Consider the following 7,513-nt stretch of genomic DNA (forward strand, 5'->3'; position numbering starts at 1 on the left):
ACACACACACACACACACACACACACACACACACACACACACACATAGAAGGATGCTTCTCTTCATTGGAGACCAAGTATCAACACATAGAAGGATGCTTCTCTTCATTGGAGACCAGGTATCAACCAGATTCCTATGACCATACTGATTCTCAGGATGTATTTATTAGCTATAGAAAATGGGGGACATTTGAGATTTAAAATTTTTAAAAAGTTGTCTTAGCTGCTCTCCAGATGAGAGGTTTTACTAGATGCCATCTCCCAAGGTTACGCCCCAACATATATGAGCAACCTGTGCAGTGCCAATAAATTACTATTATCACCTACAAGTTTTGTGGTATATAGACCTGTTTTGTTGGTTTGATTTTATTATAAACTCAGGAAAGAATAATGAAGCCTTTTTAAAGTGGGAACCTTAAACTTCAATTTGGTAGAGTTCAACTTGAGTGCAATCAATTCCTCTTTCAACATTAGAAACAAAACTTCATTAGAAAAGTTGATTTATTACAGTTACTTCTCTTTCTTTGCCTTATTTTAATATGTAAGTATATATATTTTAATTATAAGATTATTAAAATGAGAAATATTGAAAGCATCCTGTTGCAATAAAATAAGATGCATAATATGAAATAATTTGGAATTGGATCTGGTAATCTAGTAGTATTTGATAAAGATTATTTCATTTAAATGTTACTTTTATATTTATAAATTATTTTACTCTATTGACCACTATAGTTCATATCTTCATGTTTTTATAAGCTAAAGCAATGGGTAATTATTCACATGCTTGATGACAGAGCTATTTAATTGTAAAGAAAACTGCATATGTGTGTTGACTTTTTTTTGTTATAACTTTGGGATAGAATAAGAAACCCTTCTTTAATTCCTTCTTTTCACAGTTCCTTCTTATGCAAGTGTTCATTGTATTATCGTCTCCTCAATGAGGACTTTCCTGCCCACTCAACCTGAAAACCATATCATATTCATGATTTATCCTCACTTGTAAATACCTAATCACTCTTTTAAAAACAAAGAATGAATGTATGTATGTATTCTGATAGAATGTTAGGCAGGCATAGGAACATAGCTGTGAGCTTAGCATTAACACTCAAGAGCTGAGGCACAATTGTAAACATGAGTATACCTGTACTGTTAGAGATTCTGTTTCCAAATCAAAAATTACAAGGTTATTCTAAAAGGAAAGTTCTAAAAACTATTTATTTGAACAAAGCTACAAACTTGATTAAGGTTACCAATGTGTATGTACCCACTTTCCCTCTGATGACTTTTCCAAGGTTGTGAAACACAGCAGATGTTATGGGTTTTGACAAGCAAAGCCAGGAACTTGTTCAAGCATAAGGATTTTAATATACAAGGTTTTTCACATTGACATTATACTGGTTCCTGGGCATGGTAGACAATTCTTCTATGGGGCTTGGGTATCTTTACAAGATATTTCTAGACATGTTAATCTAGAATATATGCATTTATCAGCTATTTATCTTCCAAGTGTATGACATAGTATATACATCTTTTTAACAAAGTCATGTGGAGGGAGCTACTGACTGGTTGACTTTAACATAAAGTATTGTCTATGTGATATTATATGGATGAAATATGGTAATATATGTGCATTAAATGTTCATCTCATGGAGGTCACAGGTGCTTCCATAATGACAGTTCACATAGAGATAGCTCCAAGGCCTACATTTAGTCTCAATTCATTAAAGAATTCCAATAAACACAGAAGGTGAATAGAGAAATAGTGTCTGCTGTATAGATTTGAGCTTCCATCATTTCATTGTACTGCATGGTTAATCTTTAATAATCAGATCATTTTAAATGCTAGTTTTTCTCTTTCATAATCACACCCAAATTATAGATGGTACCAGATAATGAGTAAAAAATGGAAATAACATCCTCTCAATAGGAAACTTTCAAATTGGTGTTGAGTTCAAAGTAGGCAACAGGAAAGAGGGTGTGAGGGCTTGTATTAGTCAGATTTATCACTGTGAATGGACATCTAATATAAGTAAGTAGCTTATAAGAATGAATCACTTATTTTGGACCACAGCTTTAAAAGTTTCCTGGTACAGTCCTTGACTCTGTTATTTCTGAGTTGTAGATGAGCCTGGTGCTGTTCTTATGGACCAATCCCCTAATGGATTAAGGAGCCAATCACTGGGTGATCAGGAGGGACTTCCAGGTTGGAAGGAAGAAGAGAGGAAGCAGGAGAGAGTTAGGTCCTTTTGGACGGGGACAGAGTGAGGACAAGATGTAGCTATTAGTGTCCCTGGTTCCAATGATGGATCCATTAGGATTCAGATTAAGGAGGATTTAGATTTAATAAGGAGTACAAGTTAGGATTTTAGTTGTTGTGCCCAGAGATTGAGTTACCATTGCTTCTGAACTAAGTTTGTGCTGTGTTTTCCTTCACGCAGAGGCTAGTCTGGATTCAAGAGAGAAAGGTACAGCAACAAAGCATGGGTTTGCCTGAGGTGCAACACAAAGGTCAAGGAGGTTTTGAGTCATGGTGTGGTAGTAACCTGCCAGTGGGAACCTACAGACCTGGGTGGAAATGTTTTGGGAGCTCTTGGCCAGAGAGTCTCCATGAAATAATAACAGGTCAGCCATTACCCACCAGTGCTTGGCTGGCCAGGCCGCCAGGGCAGAGAGTTGCTGGCACAAGGGCGGAAATGTGCTGGTTCATTTTTAAAATATTTCCTGCAACACTTCTGCACCTATGGTAAGGCTGAACCTCATACATGTTATAAACAGGACAAAGAAACTCAATGGGAGACAGTACTTGAGCAAGACACTAGTACAAGGACAACAACAGTGATGTAGTATTTCCTACAGAGTGGTTCCATATTCTATCTATACATTTTCCAGATCACCCCTAAATAGAATGAAGGGTTGTATACAATGCCTTCCACAAGGAGCTTCTATGAGATATTTCACACAAACTATAATGTTCTAACTCTGTCTATCAATGACTAATGCTTATGTTTTCATTCAATGGCATCTGGTGAATCTCAAAGTATAGTGACTATTATACAAAGTTTTAAAATCTCAGAACCACTATATCCTCTGAGACTTAAGGCACTCTTTTCTCACATAGAGCCACTATTAAAGTTACTTATTTCCCACCCATTAAAGCACACTGTATATCTTCTCATTGTAAGAAAAATAGGGTGGAAGTTTGAGATAAGGCAAAAAAACAAAACCTGGAATGCCAATGAAGGAAATTTAGATCCAATGTCAAGCATTTGGGCCTCTTAGGACATAAAGTAGGCTGTGAGTTCTATAAAAGCTTGGGCAGCCCATTCTTTTATGTTGTAGCCCACTTGGCCTCTCTGTTGGTCCAGCTCTACTCATTTTCTCCAACTTCCCTGCAGGTGCCCTTAGATAAGAAAACATTATATAAAAGGTTTAGCCTTACAATAGGTGTAGAAGCAACAGAGCCAAGGATTGTGATATGAAGCTTCTGAATGTGTGATCCAGAATAAATGATTGTCTTTTATAAGATACTTAAATTAGGTGTCCAGTCACAGTGACATGTCTATATTCTTGGCAAGTGTAACTTGCTGGTGTTTTGACTGTGTCAGCTGCACCTCTGTAGCATTATATAATACCTTCTCCCAAGGTACCTACCATGGACTCTGACAATGGTACATATTGTAAGACTTCTTTTGTCTTCTGAACATTTTGAATGAAATTCCTTGAAACTGTGAATGAAATTTCCTAGAAAGAAGGCACAAGTGATAGTGAATATTCTATACGATGATTAACTTACTAGAACTCAGCGGTGTGGAGGTGTTGGAATGTTGCAGGTTCAAAGCCTAACTACAATTTATCTTTCTCTACCTTTTAATAGTCATCAGTTGCCCAACTGATGCCACTGAGTGATACCTTTTGCAATGTATTGACACAGTGTTCCAATAACTCAGAAGATAAGGATGTCATCAGAGCATCTAAGGCTTCTATCTAAGGTTTCCCAGCTTAACTGCAACCCACAATTCTGATGTTTCCAACAATGAATTTGAAAGGGGTCATGACTTATGGGTTCGTTTGATCTGTTCCAAAAAATTCAAGAAATAGTATCTATATTAGAAGATAAAATTTGGACAACTAAGTCTGTGATCTAGACCATGGTTACTCATATTTGGCTCTAGAATAAACTATATGTTCCCTTATTTTCTTTGATAGAAAGTTTTTATTGTAATTCTGTGATAGATCATTTCTCTGTTTGATTTGTTTGCTTGTTTCCTTGTTTGGTTAATTAAATTAACAGTTAATGAAATCCAAATGTGGACTCTGCAGAATGACTTACTTGACACTGGGAGACTCACTTATATTTGAGGTAGGTAGGCAAGAACTATAGGTTAACCGAGGGAACCTGGATGGGAGAGAGGCTGTCTTGCCCAGGGAGGGGCACAGCAAGCATACCTACTGACTTTCAAGTGCCAAATAGCCAGCCCAAAACATACACAAAAGTAAAATGTAACATTATATTTGGGAATATACATGAATATATGCATATATGCATATATATATACATATATGAATGCATACAGAGTAAGAGGGTAGAACATAAATTTTTAGGAGAAATGGAAAGGAGAAATATTTGAAATATAACCTCAAAAATAATGAAAACCAAAAGTATCTTTTCTTTTTTTTCTTTTATATGTATATGTATATGTATATATATATATATATAATTTATTTATTACTATTTTTTTATTTACATTTCAAATGCTATCCTGAATGTTCCCTATACCCCCTCACGCCTGATCCCCTAACCAACCACTCCCACTACTTGGCCCTGGCCTTCCCCTGTGCTGGGTCATATAAAGTTTACAAGACCAAGGGGCCTCTCTTCCCAATGATGGCTGATTAGGCCATCTTCTTCTACATATGCAGCTAGAGACTCGAGCTCAGGGGGTACAGGTTAGTTCATATTGTTGTTGCACCTACAGGGTTGCAGCCCCCTACAACTCCTTGGGTACTTTCTCTAGCACCCCCATTGCGGGCCCTGTGTCACATTCAATAGCTGACTGTGAGCATCCACTTCTGTGTTTGCCCAACACAGGCATAGCCTCACAAGAGGCTGCTATATCAGGGTCCCTTCAGAAGAATCTTGCTGGCATGTCCATTANTATCTGGGTTTGGTGGCTGATGATGGGATGGATCATCAGATGGGGTAGTCTCTGGATAGTCCATCATTTCACTTGCANGTAAAAAATGTATGACCAGAGGGGCAAATTTTGGGATAGAATGTGACACATGACAACTTATGTTTCAAGATGTTCCATGTTTTGTTTTGTTTATTTTGTTGGGTCATTGGTTAGTGTATACATTATTTTGGGGGAAGTGGGAAGGGAAGAGTGCAGATATAAGGAGATAATTAAGATTTGAGTGGATAAACTCACAAAGAAGCATAATAAAAGATTTTTAAAAAGAAAAAAACATTACAGCAACATTGTGACTATAGTTCAGAAANTTTGCTTACTGTCCAACTAACCATAATGATATCCTCACACCCTATCTGCTACTCATGAGCAGCCCTGGGTTGGGTATGACCTGGGGGGGGCAAGAAGTCATAGCATGGTAAGGTTCAAGGTTCTGAGACACAGTGCGAGGTAAAATAATGGTAGGAGGAGCTAGATGTTTAACTTATCTCTCTGGGACTACTGGCATGCTTAGCCTTTTACATGCCACCTGTGGCAAATCTCACACGTCACAAGGGTTTCCATACTTGTTTGGAGCCTTGAGANTATATGCCAATTTTTACATAGTTTCTTGGAAAAAAAAAAAGAATAGATCTGATGATAGTATCTTCCTTATTAATTACAGATAAGTCCTTTTTCATTGTCTACCATAAAACACTTTTTAAAAGAAGCCCTCTTTTGGGGCTCCACACAAAAATGATGTAGTGTATGACTGTTCGGTGAAAAGTCTTGAATCTGTCAGAAATATTACAGCTAGAATAATACTCCACTGAGNCATGACCCCATGAGGCATTTAATGAGATTCAGGGTACAGAAAGAAGTGCTGTGAGAATGACTTCTACTGTGTAGCTGTGCCAGTCATGCCAGGGATGGGTACAGAAGTTATTAGCAGTCCTCACAGGGATGTTTTCCCCAGAAAATTTTTCTGTCCATTTGCTTCACCATTTTCAATGAGTGACATGTCAAAACAAATCACTAGATCATGAACTCAGACTTTTCTTCTTTGATCAGCATCTCTAGAGCGTTTGTTGAACTCTGCTTGTTGTTGTCCATGAACAACACTAAGATCAGACTAAAAAAGTAAGCAAGTTCTNTAAATGCATTTCCTCAAATTAGCTCATAACAGTAAATGCAATCTCACATACCCTTTTTTTCAATACATTACCTCTAGGCAGTTAAAGTCTCAATAAACTTGAGTACCAGGACTCAGTAGCTTTCTTAGAACCACTCACAGATCTTTTACAGGAATGCTTTCTCTGAACTAAGTCTGATATAATAGTGTCACTGAAAAATATCGAATATTAGAATCCCTCTATATTTTTAATCTTGATTTTTACTCATGACAACTTGATAATGTAGTAATCTCTCTACTGAAGTCAATTCTGTGAACAGAAATCAGACTCTATATTATTCAATTCCCTCCTCAAATCTAATGAATAGACTTCAATCTCAAACNGCATGTATCTAGAAGGTAGGGAACTTTTAATCTTTAACACAGATTATTAATAGAACCATGAAGATGCAGAAAATGCACTCAAAAGAACAAAAAATAAAATAGAAGTTCATGACAGAGAATAAAGAGAAGAGTATAGTTTGGGTTGTGTGGAACATATTGGGGAAACGTCTACTCAAACTTCATTCTTCACACTTCAAAACACTTTTCATATATGAGCCTTGTTAGAAAGCAGAGTCAATAAAAACTGACAGTACAAAGCATATCTATGTCTTCCTTAGACATCTTACTACTCNAATTTTTATTACCTCGGCACCTAGNTATGAANTTTCTNTATNATGNATTATTGTTTAGCTAATCATCTCATAGTTGTTAGATCCAGATACAATATATCTTCAAATGGGTCTCTAGGTCCTGAATATCTGCCAAAAGGATCAATACCAGTTTCCCATGATGTTTGAGGATATCTAAGGAATATGTCCATCCCCTAACACACAGCCTCTNCATATTAGCCTTAGAAAGGCTATGATGAATAGACAGAGTCTATGTTGCCAGTGTTTCCAAAAACCTTTACTCAAGAATCAACTTCTTTCCTTGTCTTCACCNAGAGGAATAAGTTTCCTTATCACTTGTACCTCACCCACANACAGGGTAGACAAACAGAACAGAGATAATTNAAGGCACTTGGAAGGAGAAAACCACAGGTGTGCTTGTGTAGAAGTAGAGGGAGCCCTTCCCTTAGTACCTCCTTCTCCCTGATCTAGGGTATAAAGGCAGGCTTTCACCTAGTGCTCACTACCTTCTGGCAAAATGAGAGCACTCCTGTTCCT

The 7,513-nt window shown here is 37.1% G+C and overlaps 1 gene segment (V, D, J or C); it reads left to right on the forward strand.

The window, feature by feature from the left end:
* LOC110316504 overlaps positions 1 to 7,513 on the forward strand; it is a 359,339-nt gene that overhangs the window by 93,193 nt on the left and 258,633 nt on the right.

This window comes from Mus pahari, chromosome 2, assembly GCF_900095145.1.
Source record: "Mus pahari chromosome 2, PAHARI_EIJ_v1.1, whole genome shotgun sequence".
In the NCBI taxonomy this organism is placed as follows: Eukaryota; Metazoa; Chordata; class Mammalia; order Rodentia; family Muridae; genus Mus; species Mus pahari.